General features: G+C 41.0%; 1 protein-coding gene across 1 annotated transcript in view; it reads right to left on the bottom strand.

The window, feature by feature from the left end:
- Nucleotides 1–18959, bottom strand: part of LMNTD1 (lamin tail domain containing 1) — a 442963-nt gene that overhangs the window by 418504 nt on the left and 5500 nt on the right. The window contains exons 2-3 of the mRNA XM_060166722.1: nt 14620–14790; nt 1469–1528 (exon numbers count right to left, since the gene is read on the bottom strand). The gene's annotated coding sequence lies outside the window, so the exon portion shown is untranslated. The remainder of the gene's footprint in view (nt 1–1468; nt 1529–14619; nt 14791–18959) is intronic.

The raw sequence follows: 18959 nt of genomic DNA, 5'->3' as shown, positions 1-18959 counted from the left end.
CGGAGCGGCTGGGCCCGTGAGCCATGGCCGCTGAGCCTGCGCGTCCGGAGCCTGTGCTCTGCAATGGGAGGGGCCACAACAGTGAGAGGCCCGCGTACAGCAAAAAAAACAAAAAAACAAAAAAACAAAAAAACCCATAGTAAGTAATTTCTTTGACATTGGATTTACCAATATATTTTTTTGATCTGTCTCCTCAGGCAAGCAAAACAAAAGCAAAATAAACAAATGGGACAATATCAAACTAAAAGCTTTTGCTTAGTGAAAGAAATTGCCAATAAAATGAAAAGGCAGCCTACTGAGTGTCAGAAGGTATTTGCAACTGATATATGTGATAATGGGTAATACCTGAAATACACAAAGAACCCATACAACTCAACATCAAACAAACCAGCAACCTGATTCAAAAATGGGCAGAGGACCTGAACAGCCATTTTTCCAAAGGAGGTATGCAAATGACCAACACACATATGAAAAGATGCTCAACATCTCAAATCATCAAGGAAATGCAAATCAAAACCACAATGAGATACCATCTCACACCTGTCAGAATGGCTATCATCCAAAAAAGACAACAAATAACAAGTGTTGGTGAAGATATGGTGGAAAAGGAACCCTGTGCACTATAAATTGATGCAGCCACTATGGAAAACAGTTTGCAGTTTCCTCAACAAATTAAAAATAAAACTACCATATGATCCAGAAATTTCACTTCTTGGTATTTTCCCAAAGAAAACCAAAACACTAATTCCAAAAGATATATGAACCCCAATGTCCATTGCAGCATCATTGAAAATAGCCAAGATATGGAAGCAACCTAAGTGTCCATGGATGGATGAATGGATAAAGAAGATGTGATACATACACACACACACACACACACACACACACACACACACACACACACACACAGGAATATTACTCAGCCATTAAAAATGAAATCTTGCCATTTGTGACAACATGGATGACTCTAGAGGGCATTTTGCTAAGTGAAATAAATCAGACAGGAAAAGAAAAATACTGTCTGATCTCACTTATATGTGGACTCTAAAAAACAAAACAAACAAACAAAGCAAAATGAAAACAGACTCATAGATACAGAGAACAGATGGACGGTTGCTAGAGCAGAGGCAGGTGGAGGGCTGGGTGAAACAGGTGAAGGGAATTAACAGTATAAATCTCTAGTTACAAAATGAATAACCCACAGGGATATAATATACAGCATAAGGAATATGATCAATAATATTGTAGTAACTTTGAATGGAGACAGATGGTACTTGACTTACCGTGGTGTTCATTTTGTAATGTATATGCAAATGTCAAATTACAATGTAGTATACCTGAAACTAACACAATATTTTACATCAACTATATTTAAATTTTTAAAAAGATAACTTCTTTTCAAAAGATTTTAGTTGCTTACAACAGAGGGCCTGCAGAATCTGTATCAAAATGAAATACAAAAACTTACCATGTTAGACCTGTGGCAGGTTCGGACACGAAGAGGAAGCTGCTTGCTTTCCAGAGTTCTCTGAAAAAGCAAAAGAATGCCCATGATATCTAGCAGTTGACTCCAAGGGAGCTTAAAAAGACAAAAGGAAGTTTCTTTATGAAAGAGTTAAGTGCTATCATCAGGAATGCGGGTAGGAGTGCAGGAATAAAATTTGAATAAATAAATAAATGGCAAGAAAAACTGGCAGAGACTACGCATCTTTGAACTTCAAATTAACATTTGTCATAAGCTTCAAAAGAGTCCTAAACTCCTCACTGTCCAAAACCTCCTGGCCATCACTAAAACACTTCATGAGGCCAGTGAAGTAATATATTTCACAGGTTCTGTAACACTTAGAAGACCAAGAAAGAACAAACCATCCTGATCTTTAGGTAAATATGGCATCATCTGCAAGTAGAACATAATCAGATTTATTTGATGGTCAAACCCTTCAGAGCTGCAAATAATTTACTGCGTTTTATTAAATTTATTTTCTTCATATGTTGAAAAGAAGAAAATAGTACACTGGCGTGTGTGTGTGTTTGTGCTTCTGTGTCTATGTGGAAAATAGCAAGGTTGGCTAATGGAAGAAGAGCATAAAAGACTTTTTTGCAAAATCAACTGAAGGTATCTACAGTGACTACTTTAAAAGTATGATCATTTTTAAAAAAATTTTTTTAACAGTTTAAAACATTATGAAAGAGAAAGAAAATTCAGACCAAGGGAAAAAGAGATAATGTAAGCATGCCAACTCTGAGAATTGTCAGAGTTGCCATGGTTATTTCAAATCTGCTTTGAGCTTCCTAGCAGCCAGGACAATGGGCTCACTAAATTACAAAGCTTTGTTACTGGAATAAGAAAATATTCTAGTTCCTCAGAAAAAGAAAGGCTTTCCTTGATTTTAAATTCCAAAGGTATCTCTCATGTGAAGAAAAAGAATACGGTATAATATAGTATATACTATCTTCAATTGGATTTTTATTGCTAACATCAAATGATTGTTTAAAGCACTGCTGCTTAGTGAAGGCATTTCTGGGAGGTCTAAGGAATCCTCACTAAACATACAGCCCTCCCATGCTCTAGAAATATCACTGTTCTCTGGAGAACACATTAGGATCTTCATGGTACACCTAAGTGAATATATTTTTCCACTTGATTGTATCCTGTCATATAAACATAATCAATAGAATCAACTGTCACAAAATTCATTCATTAGTTTTTTAGATGAACACAGGAACTAAGGCTCTGAAAGTTGGAAAGGATTTCAGAGAGCTCTTGGTCCAATAATAAATTATAGCAGCTAATGTCACAAAAGGCCTCTCTGACAATCAGTATAGGAATTTGGCATGCAGGCTGTCATGGACAGTTGGATCACTCTCTCACAAGCCCATCTATCTACTCCACTGCTGTAGACAGTTGTTCTATTATGTTATGCTGAAAACTACTGGACTGTAATTTCCACCCGCTTTTTTTTTTTTTTTTTTTTTTTTTTTTTTGCGGTACACGGGCCTCTCACTGTTGTGGCCTCTCCCGTTGCGGAGCACAGGCTCCGGACGCGCAGGCTCAGTGGGCCCAGCCGCTCTGTGGCATGTGGGATCTTCCCGGACCAGGGCACGAACCCATGTCCCCTGCATCGGCAGGCGGACTCTCAACCACTGCGCCACCAGGGAAGCCCTCCACCCGCTTTTAAAGTCTGTCCTCCAGATCAACTGAGCAGCTCTCAAGTATAAGAAGACACTTTTGCTTTACCACTTCCGTCTTACCTTCCCTAAGCTAAACATCTTCAGTTTATGCTATTCGTCCATTTAAAATGATGCTGATTACTTTAAAAGTCATATAACACTTTAAATTTTTTTCAGTGCTTTGTATACATGACCTCATTTTTACCCTTATATCTATGAATGCTCTACAACAGGTATTTTAATCATGAGAACACTAACTGGCCCCTAGATCATACCACTGGTTTATGGCAGAATGTAGACTAGAAGCTTGGCCTCTTCACTTTCTTCCTATCTCTGTGTTTAAACGATCAGTTTACTACACTGAACACTCATTAACCGCAGTGAATATTCAAGAGAAGAAAGTCTGAAGACATTTTACTCATGTTAAGAAAATAATCAGGAAGACTCATTTATGGTAACTAATACTTGTAAATTTATAATTTTTCCAAGTGTTAAGAATTTTATATAGGTGTTTGGAACTTCTGAAAGAGATATTTTTAAAGTTTTTCTCTCGTTTTTAGCTAAAATTTTGACGAAACTATAGGTCTGAGTTCAGGTTCATGTTTAGGTTTGAGTTCAGGTTTAAGTTTGCTGATTATCCCAACCATAAGATAATAAAACTAGTATAAACCCTCTGGTTTGCCAAATAAAAATAGAATTCTTTAAGTAATAAAAATGTGTGAAGGTTCTAGGACTTTATGTACTTCAGTCAGTTCAGATACCATTTTCCTGCTGTTATTTTTTCCTATATTCATTTTCATCCACTCAATTATTGAGTTCCTGGGCATCTTCTGCTTTCTCTTTTGTGTTCCTAGCAAGAATTATCGGAATTCAAACATTTTCCCTTAAACAGCAACAACAAAAATCCACTGAACACATAAAACTTCACCTGTTGGGGTAAAATCCTCAAGGGCCCTAGAACTATATATACGGTACTCAAAGGCACAGAAGCAGCAGTCGTTAATGGTCTGTAATTAAAATCTCAGCTTTAAAATGTGCCTCCAGGGGCATTTCAACAAAGTCCAACTTAAAGAACTTTCACTGTGCCAAGGAGGTGCTCTACTAAGCACGAGCACATTGGAAAGTCAAGTGGTGAGAGCCCACCCTCATCCACTGTAGGAGGCCGTGTGCATCACTGCGGGAACTCGCGGAGCGCAAGCTGTCACTGCAGCGACAGGGCAGAAGGAGAACTGAAGAGGCTCTGCACTTCTACGGACATGGAGCACAAACCTCTGAGGATGTGATGAATTGAGACTAATAGCAGGTTGAACTACTGGAAATATTAGTCTGATTGCACATTGTTTAAGGAGAATGAGCCTGCTCTTCAGTGTCTTTTTTCCTTTCCAAATGTGTCCAAATGTCAATTTGAGCCATTTTCCTAAGGAACAAACTAAATGGCCATCAGAATATAGAAAACGAAAACGAGTCAAAATGGCCACAGAGAGAAGCAGACTCGGAAGCCACGTGTGAAATTTAGATCAACCAGCCTCTCCTCGGGATACTGACCCAGCCACCAGCCAGGCCCACTTCCAGTGTTTAGTCTTGCAGGCAATCCCCTGTCGTTGGGCACCAGTAATTCAAGTTACCATGCTACCAAAATACGGCATTGGTTCCTTCATCCTGCATCTTCCTGGGATTCTTTACTACTCCCGAATCTTGGTCGTGCTTTCTTTCTAGAAGTGACAAAACCATATATATATATTTGGCCGCGCAGTGTGGCACACGGGATCTTAGTTCCCTAACCAGGGATCAAACCCGTGCCCTCTGCAGTGGAAGCGCCACAGCCTTAACCACCAGACTGCCAGGGAAGTCCCAACAGAATCGTTGAAACGGAGCAGGCTTTAGAGGGAAATAGTCTGCTTTTATGCTAGGTTCACCTACCTACAGGGAAAGGATGTTTATTCCAGGCTCCTGATGTTTTTCCTTGCATCTAGAGAGACCTCAGCTCATGTAACATTCCCAACCTCTTTACTCTTTCACCACTCTGCCTCAGAGAATGAAAAGCAAATTATGTGAATGGTAACTTTCAGAAGAGTAAATAGGGCTTGCTAAGCTCAGCCCCTGCCGTGCTCTCCTTCCTTGAGGAATGGCCACAGTAATGCCCAAATTCATGTCTTATCTTCCATGTTGGAAATTTTCCAAGGGGAGGGCCCCACGGGAGGAGACATGTCCACCTGGCCTGGCCCGAGAGACCGGTCTGTTTCTGACCAGCAGCACTGGGAAGCCCACAGCTGCTGCACTCCTAAGCCACATCATCTCTCCCAGCCTGAATCAGTAATAAGTATGGTACTCTGATCTCCATCTTGCTCCTTGTCTATCTCTTAAGTGGCTTGGAGCTCAGGACCATGTTTTAACTGTGTTGACCTTGCAAAGCTATTTTACTACAGTCATCATTATCCACTCACATTTGTCAAGTTTTTGAACATCTTGTTCCTCTTCTGGATATTATTTTACCTACCTGGCAGGAATGTGAATGTAAAGTGCCTAGCACAGGGCTTGGCCTTCAATTAAAGTTTACCTTCCTTTGCTTTTTTTAATTTTAATTTAGTCATCACCTGTTGTCTTGATTCCTTCTTCCCTTTAATTTCCTCCAATAAATTGGCTTCTTCTGTCTTCCATCATTGTCTTCCACACTTTCTTATTTCTTCTTTCTGTCTCTAGACACTGCCCTAAATCAACCTAAATTTAGTTCTTAAAGTGTGGTCCCAGAACCAGTAGCGTCAGCATCTTTTGGGAATTTGGTGGAAAGGAAACTCTCAGGCCCTATCCCAGATCTGCTGAATCAGAAACTGTTGGTGGGGGGCTAGCAATTTGTATTTTTACAAGCCCTCCAGGTAATTCTGATGCATGGTCAAGGCTCAGAAGCAGAGGCCAACATCATTCAGTTTCTGCTCAGTTCCATGATTTGTCTCTGCCCACATACTTTTCTTTTTGTGCCTTACTCTCTTTGTGATTACCAACCATTTTGTTTGGTATCATTATCCATTGTTTCATACCTGAAAGCCCTGATACCCTCCATCTCCATCCAGAAAGGGGGGGAAAAGGGTGACCATTTGGCCCTCAAATGATTTAAAATTAGGATCTATGGTCTCTTTTATACAGATTTTTTTGGTCCACCCCAAATTATTATACCTAACTTATTGAAAATTTAGGCAATTCAGTTTGTTTTAATTTAGTTTACCAAGTTTTCATTTTCGAAGCCACTGTATAACATAAACCCACTCACAAATCTGCAAGCCTTTGCTCTGTGTTTTGTTTTTAACGGGTAAATAGAAAATCTCCTACCACAGGAAACTACAGGTAGCACTGAAAAAAACTGGTTTTCACAGCACTGGTTTCCGAACAACTTGAAAAGCATCAAGCAACTCAATTATCCTAAAATTGTCATCCAATTTGCTTCTCTGTGGGAAAGCTAGTATTCTTATGTCATGAAGACCAAGAAATTATTTGCTTTCTGGAATATGTGAATATTTTCCTTCCTACCACTGCCGAATCTCTGAAAGAATATCTAGGGGCAGCAAGGATGGGATGGGCATTGGGACCAGGGGCAAGGGGAGAAGAGGTAAATGGGAGCTGAGAAAAAAAAAAAGATGCTTTTCATTTCAAATGACCCCCAAATGTCACTATTTAATTTGATGAATAAGTTTTAAAATTATCCTTTAGTAAATTTTAGCTAAGTCTAGGTACTTCAAATAATTGGATGGTTCAGGTACTTATTAACTTTCCTCCTTCCATTCCTCAAATATTGATGCAAATTAATTTTCAATCAACAAAATTTATAGACATGCATGAGTCTATAATAAATTAGTGTTCATGTGCAACATTTTGGGGAAATGTCATTCTTTCTCATGCCATTCATTAGGATGCATTTTGAGGGGAAGCAAGTCAACCACTTAAGTTGTAATGAAAAGCATTTAGTATTTATTAGTGTGTAGGAGTCTTGTTCTCAAAGGAGCATTTCACAGCTATTATTCATTCAATCTCAGTTCCCCTGGGAGGGAGGGAAAGGGTGCCCAGTGAGACAGTCCATGAGTTGAGTCATTGTTCAGATCCATTCCAAAGGACTACTCAGTTTCAACTAAACCCCTTAGGTTCAAGTTAAGATTCTCTGGCTAAGGCTTTTCTCTGTGATCTACTCCCACTGGAAACAGCTCAGACATCACTTATCTGGCCTCCGATCACCTTCCAGCTACAAGACCCTGGGACGCATACAGGGACAAGAAACCTTGAGGAACAAGAGCCTTCCAGGATAAAGCAGCTGCATCTTCAGATTTCTTCTGAGATTCCCATAGTCCCCATGACAGCCAGATCTTACACCTTATTTTCAATATTCCAAGATCTTTCATTTGGTGATAGTGATGATAGAAGTCCTCCTTTCTGATTTTATCTTCATTGATTTCTATCTTTTGTACTTCCTTCACCTTACAGAAATGACACTTCTGTCTCATTTCTTTCTTAAGTCTTCTTTCTAATCCTAGCTAGTCAAGTTCCCTCTGGTTTCCCTTGCTCTACCAACCAGTCTGGACTCCAGGACGAGTTGCTTCAACACTGTCTTCTTGAACAGTCCTTCCACGTGTTACCTTTTCTGGAGTCTTTCATGTTAATCTTAGCCTCTTTCAACTTCTTTTCCATCTCCACACCTAAGCTACCAAACTTTTGGGAAAGACTCCAAAACCATATCAAATACTTTTCCTCAGCAGTCCTTTCAGACACTCCAGTGGACTTTGTACAGCTTCACGCATGATGGTTACTGGTTTACCCCCCTAAAATGCCCCGTTGTTATTCCAGCTTCCTTATTCTATATAGTTAACCTCGCCACTTAATGTTATCACGTCCTTTTTGGCCTCCCCCTTCAAATTTTCTTTGTGTGTCCACTCTTTTCTTCCTCATTGTTCCAGAGGGAGCTGTGCCCCTTCTATATTCAATTTAGGCATCCCTTCAACCTTTTCTCCATTCCTTTCCTCAGCTCTCTGTCTCCTCTCTTCATCTCCATCTCTTGAATGCTTCTGTTAGGCCTACAAACACTCTCAGTATTCTATGAAAAACAACAAGCAAGGAAGCAGACAAATGTTGGTCTCCTTTCCAGGGCAAATCTATTTGCTCCTGGACCTCTTGAAAACTGGCAAATGCCGCACTGTTTCATAGAAATCTCTTTCTTGGGGGCCACCAATGACCTCTAGTCACCAAATCCAATGAACTGTTTTATCTCCAGTTTACCTGATCTCTCTGACATGTCTGCTGTCACCAACTCACTCCTTGCTTGGCTTTTGGGACACCCACCGTGTTCTACCTGTGCCTTCTTTCCTCCCTTCAGGGATTCCTTCCTCTCCCAACTTATCGAAGTCATCTTCCACAGGTGCTTTCTCCAGACCTCTTTTCTCGAATCTCTTCTTGACTTCCTCAACTCCCACATTTTAAACTACTGCTTCTTGTGGATTATTCCAAAAATCTAAATTCCAACTGCCATTGGACATTTCTACCTTGAACATTCTAGAGGAAGGTTTGCAAAACTAATTCTATAAAGGACAGCTAGTAAATGTGTTAGGCTTTGCAGGCTGTACGGTCTCTGTCATGACTGCTGAACTCTCACTGTTGTGGTGTGAAGGCAGCCACAACACATAAATGGAAGGGTGTGTCTGTGTTTCAATAAAACTTTATTTACAGACACTAACATTTGAATTTCATAGAATTTTCATGTATTACGAAATACTCTTCTTCTTCGGAATTTTAAAAAATCATTTAAAAATGGAGAAGTCTTTCTTAGCTCTTAACAAAACAGGCAGCAGGCTGGATTTGGCCCTCCGACCGGCTGGCCCATCCCAGAGGCATTGCCACAGTCACATGCTCCTCAGCCACTTACTCCTCCTTCCCCATTGTGATACTGTTTCCTCTTTAAGGCTGTCTTTATTTTTGCTTAAAGTTAAGAGTTGTGTGCCGTGTAATTTCCTGCAGGTACAGACTTCTTCTAGAGTGGGCTTAGGAAAAACAAATATTAATAAAGTATTCCCATGTCCAGATAAGGAAGCTAAGGCCCAGCTTGGATCTGTCGTAGAGTTGAGTAGCACTAAACCCAGCATTAGACGACTCTTTGGACCAAGACTCTACATGAATTGTCACACAGCGGTCAGTTACTATAATGTGGGTATATATATATATATATATATATATATATACACATTAAAGCAACTTCATTTATTTATTTTATTTATTTTTTGGCTGCATTGGGTCTTCGTTGCTGTGTGCGGACTTTTTCTAGTTGTGGCGAGCGGGGGCTACTCTTCGTTGTGGTGCGCAGGCTTCTCATTGCAGTGGCTTCTCTTGTTGCAGAGCACAGGCTGTAGGTGCGCAGGCTTCAGTAGTTGCAGCACGTGGGCTCAGTAGTTGTGGCTCACGGGCTCTACAGCGCAGGCTCAGTAGCTGTGACGCACAGGCTTAGTTGCTCCGCGGCATGTGGGATCTTCCCGGGCCAGGGATCGAACCCGTGTCCCCTGCATTGACAGGCAGATTCTTAACCACTGCACCACCAGGGAAGTCTCTGTGGGTTTATATTTTTAAACACAGAAACCAAGAAGTAGAAAACCTAAGAACCTTGATTCTTTTCAGACCTATGATCCATACTGCATTCTATCCCATACTGCATTCTATCCCCCTTACAGAACGCTATAAGCACGTTCTCTCGTCAGTCTGACGGCTGGTTATGTCAGGCAGCCAGGAACTGGTGGAAGAGGGGAAGCAATGTTTACTAGAGCGAAGTTCCACAGATGTCCGTTTAAGGTTGAAGTCGACATCATCGTATGAGTAAAGAAGATCTAGATTACAAGTACCATAATCTCGATACTGGCAGACAGAGTTAAAGTCCAGTATTGCATTTAAAGAAAAAAAAAGTGGGACTTCCCTGGCGATCCAGTGGTTAAGACTCCCCGCTTCGACTGCAGGGGGCGTGGGTTTGATCCCTGGTCCAGGAACTAAGATCTTGCAAGCTGTGCAGCGTGGCCAAACAAAACAAAAGAAAATTTAAAAAAAAATAAAGTGAGATGAATTTGCTACTAGTTAAAAATATGTACAGAGAGAATGGATTATTTTCCTGTAGCTAATGCCTATTTTATCCTCTTAAATGTTTTGTCTCAGAATTCACCCAGAGTTCTGAGTTCTACGAAGAATACTGTAATATTCACTTAGTTTTTTTAATGTTATTAAGGTCGTAGATTCTTTCATAACTCCTTTTCCTACCTCTCCCGTTTTAGGATTTTGAGGAATGAATTCATCCCTACTTCGTTCAGGGCTTAGATGTTTGTTTTTTCAGCCATGGGCCGATTTGGCACTATTTATTTTAACTTTCATATTTTAGATTATCTTGTTAATATATATTCTAATGGAAGAACTTTATGAAAAACCTAAATTACAAATGTTACTTTACTTTGTGAGAAAAACAAAGCAACCAACAAATACACAAGAGTATTCAGCAAAGAAGTACCATTAGATACGACACCAATTGTGGTATAAAAAATAAACCATGAATATGTGTGTGATTCTATCCTCATTCCAATTTATAATTTTTTTTTGAAATTCAATGATGTTAACCTTGCTTTATTCTTCTTTCACTATTGTATTATAAAGTGACCCTGGAAGAATTTTGTTTCTTGAGACTGCATTTGATCATAAGCAGAATTTGGCCCTAATTAAAATGGGATTATCATGGGATACTATATCAAAGAAATGTGCTTCTGAGGTGGGTATTCTTTTACTTTTTTTCCTTTAATAGATATAATGCAGGCCAGAACATATTACCCCTTTCAAATAACAACTCTTTGGAAAACATGTCTGGCTTTGGTAAACAGACTTTTATTTGATGGAGTTTGAATGGAGGATTAAATTAGCCTTATCCATTTCTTAATATATAGAGAAATACACTAGCAGAATCAAAACCAAAATGTCTAGAGTTTTGTTTTTGGAAGAAAATTACTTTTTGCTTATGTAGTTTTTGATTATTCAGTATATTTTGGTAAAATACTTTACAATAGGACATCTTGTGAAATAATTTTTGTAGTACTTTTATAGAGTAGGCTAAGCTGCTGTAAGAAAAAGCGCCCCAAAATGCAGTGGCTCGAAGCACAGTGAAGTGTGTTTGTCTCCCAGGTAACAGTGCAAGACAAGTGTCCCAGCTTGGTGGGCAGTTCTGCTCCAGCCAGTCACTGGGGACCCAGGCTGGCAATAACTCTGCCATCCACAGCTGGCTTGCAGGGTCGCTCTGGTCTAGGTGGCTACGTGGGGGAAAGAGAGGGAGTCTCAGGCCAGGGAGATCCTCTTAAGCAGATGAGGCAGAAGTTCCTCGAGTCACTTGTACTCGTATTCCATTGGCAAGCACCCACTCCCATGGCCACACCTAGCTACAAGGCAGACTGGAAAATACAGTCTCTCCACGTGCCCAGGAAGAGGGGAAAAACAGAAACGGTGTACAACTGCAGTCTCCGCATATCTCTGGTTATGAAAAATTATGAATTACCAACAACATGCATTTCAAGGTCTCTAGAACGTTATACAAAACACAATAAAATGTAAGAAATAAACAGGTTAATTTTTTTCTATTATGAAAATATTCAACAAGGTAAAAACCAAGTCAGCTCTCTTTGATTTTATGTCACCAAGTCAAAAAGATTTTTTTTGTACCAAACACAGAGAGGAAATATCCAACTTAAAATAAATCATGTCCTAAAAGCTGGGAATTCATTTTCTCATAGAAACAATTTTCTAAAAGTGGCCAGGTTCCAAAATTACTTCAAAAGGGCTCATTTACCTCCTGTGGTACATCTGCATTGAAAAGGCAGTGGAACGCAACACAGTAGTGTAGCACTCAAAACGTGAGCTAGAAATAATTTTTTTAAATATTTTTAATATGGAAATTTATGTTTAATTAGAGAAGGACGAGGTGAGGGCCGTGGGGAGTGGGAAATGAATACTTTAATGCAAAGTCAAAGCGAACTTTCAGACGTATTCTGGCAGTGGTTCTTCAGTTTGAAAACACACCAAAATGTGTTTTCCTCCTTCGAGGTTAATCATAAGCGAAATGAATATGCTTATCAGCCATGCATTACAGGTAGATTTCTGGAACAAAATGGGAGGGAGAATATAATGAACAAGGTGTAGGAGGAGAGAAGTCTATAAGGTAACCAAGAAAGAGAAGGGAAGGGAAGAAAAATCTCACATGCTCATGTCTCTAGTCTACAAGGTATAAAGAAAGAGCTAAACAGAGGGAAAGACAAAGATGAGGGTGGAAGACAGGAACCAAGACTGACATAGGCATGATCTCTCAGGGGGGAAGGATGGGGACAACTTGGGATTGAGTCTTCCCTGACCCCATCTCCAGGAACTTGATTACTGACTGCAGTGAGGGTCTCAGATTAGAAGAGGCAGCATGCAAGCAACCATGGCCAGAGAAAGAATGTTCGCGAGCTAAGAGGAATTTAGGGAGTGACTGACTTCTATTTCTTTTTTTGTTAATTGGCACAAGGAGAGTTCGTGGTTTAAAATTAAGAAAAGGAAAACATATCAAAATGAAAATTAGAAGAATCTTCATGGCAGAAAAGATACATCTGAACAGGGCCCTGATGAAGACACTCCTTTGCATCTTTGAAGTACACATTTGTTTTCTTCTTTCTAGCTGTTCTATTTCATTACAACTTAATAGTTCCCCTACTGCGTACAACATGACTTCTGAAATGCTTGATCTTGAGTAAAACGGCAATTTTGAACAGCTTGATCTGGGGGTAAGTCCTGTGTCTTAAGTACCGTGGAAGGCTGTTCCCCGTGAGGCTGACTGACTGCTCACAGCCCACTGATTGCGGAGCTCACCAAGGGATGTGGTTTCTCTCGCTTGACAACCACACGTACTATAATCAGAGAGGCATGACATGGGGCTCCTCTGAAATTACCTCGAATTGCCTTCCAAGCAGTACTTGGTCTAACAGTGGCTCTGGCAATAAGGAACCATCGCCATGGGTATCGAAAGCCCACCCAGCCTTTCTGAAGCCTGAGTACGAAAAAATGATTTCTTTAACTTCGGAAAATGAAAGCACCATTTGAAAATAAATACGAATTCTCAAATTGGCTGCAAACTATTTAATCAAATGCCTTTTGTGGTTTCAGAGAATATGAAGACAACCCCAAACATGTTGACACAATTTCACAAATTTCTCTTATCCCAGCTTATTGTTGTCTTAAGTATTTTGCAGAGAGATACAAGTTTATGAGACAAGGAATCGAAATGAAGTTGAATAAATACAAGTGTTTGTTTGTATTCCATCTTGAGTCTTAACTCTGAGCCTAATTAGCTGCGTTATCTTGAGCAGGTCCTCAGACATCTCTGGATTTGATTCCTCAACTGGAAATCGAAGGGATTCGATGAGATGAGCTCTAAGACCCCTTGCAGCTCGACAGGCAGTAATTCAAGTTTTTTCAGCTTCAGCTTTGCCGTGACAGGGGACTTTACTGGGTTTTGGGAAGACGGAGCTACTGCTTCACGCCTATGCAATACTGCCCTGAACAGACATGTCACAGCTGCTCTGGTTCCTTCTGACAGAGGCTGCTTGGATGGGCGTGAAGCCAGTGAAATTCCAGCAATAAAGACTTGTGGAAAAGCTGCCATGGGACTCTTAAGGTTTTCCACTATAACCTGATGACCCTCAGCCAACTTTACAAAGTGATGAACAAGCATTCCCAGTCAACAAAAAGAAACCCTTCAACCATGGCTCAGCCCCTCCCTGCCACTGGAGCTCTCACTCAGAACGCTAATGCCAAAATACTGGTTTACCAGTATTTTTCATTTGCAGTAATAACCTCTGAGTGAGGAGGTTTATCAGCAGAATGGACCCAAAACAAAAACAAATAAGTGCATGAAGAAACTTTTCTGTCTCATATTGGCCCACCTGGTACCGGTGCTCATTTCTGAAACATCACCAGGGCATCAGTGCCCTCCCTCCCGCTCCTCAGAAGCTAGGTTTCTGGTCTCACACTGTCTCCCTGTCCCACCATGAGACAGATTCGGGAAAGCATCTCACTAAAAGATCAGGCCTCTGACCTGAAACTTCTGATTTCAATAGTAAGAGTAAGGATAAAGGCTACCTTGAACTGGGGCCTACTCTAGGTCAGATCACTTTATTTGGTAAACATTCTTTTTTTTTTAAATTTTATTTATTTTTTTATACAGCAGGTTCTTATTAGGTGCCTATTTTATACATATTAGTGTATGTAGGTCAATCCCGATCTCCCAGTTCATCCCACGAGCACCACCACCACCACCACAACCGTCACCAACACAGGCAGAAACTGAGGCCCAGACAGATAAAATAAATTGCCCAAAGTCAGCCCCACCGGCCCCACCCTAGATGCTAATCCACTCACTTCACAGCTTACCTGGAACCATCTACAGGGCTCTGTCCTCTGGGGTGGGTGAGAGTAGCCAGGAGGATGAAGAAGGGTTAGAAACTGACAACCAGCATTGGAAGACTTCAATATATTTCATCCTCAAAGAGTCTATCCTTTTGATAGCTGTCCTCACTCAGGCTCGGGTCTCTGAAGGTCGCTCTGAAAAGTGCATTAATTTGCTTTTCATTTATCTAACAAAGACTCACTCAAGCACCTCTTACATGCACAGTAACTACTGAACTGGCTGCTGGAGAGTAGGTCTGAAAGAAGAGGAGAGCACTCCAAGATGCTGTCCTCGCCCCAGGAGGATTAGAGTCCTGTACGCAGCCTGTCAGACCTCCTTTAAACCCATGTAACCTCCCAATGCATCTTGTCTTCTGCCTACGTTACCTTCTGCCGACATTAAGAAACTAGAATTATTAAATAATTCTAATTAATAAATAAATAATTAAGAATTATTTTCTCTCAATTTTAGAAATTTGAATTTTAATCATTCATGTGAAGTTTTCACTATCTCTAAAATATACCCTAAGGATGTCCCTGATTGCTCACAGTAAACTATTGGTTATGTGCAAAGTAGTTCTTCCCCCAAATCACCACTTCTTCCCTTTTCCAACTCCAGCCTATTAGAAAAACAGAAATTAAAACCACCTGCCTTGACTGACACTGCCATGGGGTCTCCAACGGTTTCCTTTTTCTGCATAACACCCAAGCCTGGGGGTTGACTGCCAAGGACTGGAATTTTAGCTCCCATATTTCATTTTGTCTTGCTCGTTTTGCTTTTGTTTTTAATAACTCCTTTTTATCCCCTTATTTGCTTCTACGTCAAATGGCCAGACAGAACTAGACCCCTTACCTACATGGACCCCAGAGTACAATCACAATTATTCTTTTATTACAGGAGTAGGGAAACTGACATGCTACTCATCTTTGATTAATTTCTGACACTTGGTTCTAATAAACAGAGGTTTTTGTTTTAACCAACACTTCCCTAGGGAACAGCAGGGGCTAAAATTAAAACACAGAACCAAAAAACATCTCTGCCCTGAGGAGAATAAAAAGATTTCTTTCTTTTGACTTACTCTCTGAAGCTACCCGGGGCTGAATTGATTATCTACTTCCGTCTAGAATCACTGAAGTATTATGCAGTTTTTTCTGCAGTTTGACGTGCTGTTGTGACCCCTATTAGTATGGGGACGTCCCAGTTTTGAGGGCAACAAGTAACACGGGCATTCTTCATAGGGCATCCACTCTTCGTCCATTTATTTGTTATAAAGCTCTAGTGGCCCACATTGCTCACAGGATAATGACGTTTTTGGAAACCAATGCTTAGAAATCAATATATAAATTGAATGCTACGAGTGAAGTCACAGAATAAGGTAAAAAATAAATAACAGAATTATATTCACTGAATATTATGTTCGTGATACAAATTAAGTCTAACTCAATTTTTTTTTTTCCTGGATTTTTTAGTTGGATTTTTGAACTGTTTGGGTCATTGTTAGAAGCTGGAGCAAGCCTATTCTGCCATGTCTCTTCTCTTTCTGTGACACCAATTATTTCAATTTATGATGCATATATTCAGAATATTAGAGCTAGATGTGACATATAAGGTAATTCTAGAAGCCCTTGCTGAAAGAACAATGCAGCCCCACCTGGATGTCCGGCCCTCCTGGAATAAACGCACGGAGGGTACACAGGGAACAGTGGAAGAGGAAAGACCTCTGTCAGACCACGCTTCCACCTTAGAAAGGTCCAGGAAGGCAAAGGGACTCATCCAGGGTGAAAAAGTTTATTAAGCCGAAGAACTAGCACTCACTGGGCTATTTCCTAGGATGGTCCCTTACCTGGTAAAAGACACGTAAGACCAGGAATGTCCTTGAAAATGCACACTGTTGTCTTCATCATAGTTTACCTGTGGGTTATGTGCCCAATTTGCTTGTAAACTGACTTGGAAACATCAATCATTCTCCAATAGTAGGTTAACTTATTTTGCTGGGTGAGCAGTCCATGACGAGGAAGTTGTGATGCTGCCGGGGCTGCCTGACCGTCACTCCTCAGCCCTCACCCTCAGCACGCTCTGGGCACCAGGTGAAAGGAACCGGCCTAACCCAGACCTCAATTTGCAATTCCCTTCTAATCTTTGCACCCTGAACCTTTGCCAGTTCTATGCTGCATTCTCTCAGCCCTTTTTGAGTCTTGCCTCACTCTAATTACAGTGGTAAAGAGTACAGATTTTGAAGTCAGACTTCCTGGGTTTGAATCCCAGCTCTGCCGCTATCTAATGATGGACTCTTGAGTGAATTACTTAATCTCTCTCCGTTTTGGCTTCCTAATCTATAAAATGGGTGTAATAGTATACCTGATAGGGTTGTTGTATTTAAAAAGTTATTATATGAGAGGTATTCAGAACAATGTTTGGCACAGAGTATACTGAATGGGAAAATTATAATTATTGGCTTTGTTTATATTCTCACCTACAGGCCTGTAGATGATGATGATAATATAATAATAATGGCAACAACAACACTTACGTACCAGGCACTGTGCTGAACGCTTTACACACATTATTCCAGTTAATCACAGTAAGTCTTTACGTGCTACTAGTATTATCCTCTTCTCTTCTACCCCTTATTTTTTGCAGATAAGAAAACTAAGGTCTCAAGTAGTAAGAAGCAGAGTCAGGACTTGAACCAAAATCTGTCTTGGTATCTTCCCAATCTTTCTGAGAAAAGAGGCTTGGAGTTCTTTGAAAGTTCTTTTACTTAAATGGGTTGCCTTACCTCCCATACAGGTCAGGAAGACTGAAATCCCCACATAGGCTGAAGGGCAGCAGCAGGAAGGGAAGGGTCTCTCCTGGAAGATGTCAGTCATAAGACGATGACACCATTAATGTCTTAACCTGCCCACCCTGCCTTCCACCGTGTCACACGGCACCCACGTGGGCTGTACTGCTGAGGCCACCCGGACCCTTTACTTATTTGAGTACAGAATTAGAAAATGTTCTGATTCCAGCCAAAGTGGTACTATTTGTTATCTCAATGTCAGTAGTTCTGGGGAGTCATTTATTTCTACCCCAGCCTTCGGGTAAAGGGAACATCTCTTCCTTTCCCAGATTAGAAAAAAAAAAAAATTATGATTTTCCTCCCTTCCTTCAGGGCTTATAATAGCCAGTATTTTACACTCTTGCCTCACACTCACCTAGTCTCAGTTGTCAATGTATCTTCCATTAGTCTAAACTGGTGTCTTCAGTGGAAGGTCTGGGGCTGAAGGACCAGGCGAGAGAGAGAAGGAAAGTGCCCAAGTTTGCTAGAGGAACACCATGCACAGCCTTGTCCCTGCTCCTGTACCACCTGCCCACACGTGTATCTCCTCTGGGGCTCTCTGCCCCCTTTGCTCCCAAATTGTACCCCAGAGCGTCACCCAGCACCTCCCAGGACAGCCTTTGGGTGCTCCCCTGAAATGCAGGTGAATCAGCAGCATGGCCTCTGTTTTTCCCTAAGACCCACCAGTGGCACCCACGCTACACCTGGCTCATGGGGCTAAATTTAGGAAGGGGAATAGCATGGGAAGGATTTTTACTCTACTCCCTTTCCCCACACCCACCATCATATTTAGCCGTCAAACTATTAGAAGGTGTTGCAAAGCTGAAGTTGAATGTTTGTTATATTAAGAGTGGTGGGAAAAAGAATCTGAGAAAAAAATATATATATATATAAAACTGAATCACTTTGCTGTACACCTAAAACTAACACAAAATTGTAAATCAACTATAATTAAAAACAAAAAAAAAGAGTGGCGGAAAAGCTGTTTGAAGACAGACAAACACAGCTCCAGCGGCCAGGGGAAATAGAAACCCTAGTGGGCAGCTGAGGGGCTGACAGAGGAAAGATAAGCAAGCAAGTACATTTCTAGGGCCAGTGGAAGAGAACAAAGGGGGAGGTTAGCAAGTGGCCTCAGACATAAGCCTTAACCCAAAGGTCCCCTTGTCCCGTCCCAGCCTGTCTGGATCTATCCTAAATTTTCCTAACATCCTTAGTTCCTTCCTTACTGGGCACTTCACCTCAGTCACTGAAGCCACCACCAGCTGCCACTGCTTGGCACAAAAGGTAGGTGAGGAGAGAGGGAGTTCCCAAGCCTGTGCTGGAAGGAGAGACGGCCTCCGCACGTCCCTAGTTGTGCTCTGCGCATGCTTTCCTTTAGAGACAAGGCTGCACGTGGTGCTTGGTCTCCGCAGTACTTTTAGTAGTGTGCTTCAGTTGTTACAGGATCCTTAAGGGCTGGGTGTGGAGCTCTAACCTATCCATATATGATGTGTCATGGGTGCT

Source organism: Lagenorhynchus albirostris, chromosome 11 (assembly GCF_949774975.1).
Source record: "Lagenorhynchus albirostris chromosome 11, mLagAlb1.1, whole genome shotgun sequence".
Classification (NCBI taxonomy): domain Eukaryota; kingdom Metazoa; phylum Chordata; class Mammalia; order Artiodactyla; family Delphinidae; genus Lagenorhynchus; species Lagenorhynchus albirostris.
Note: the sequence above shows the minus strand (reverse complement) of the source record. Positions and strands in the feature narration are given on the sequence as shown.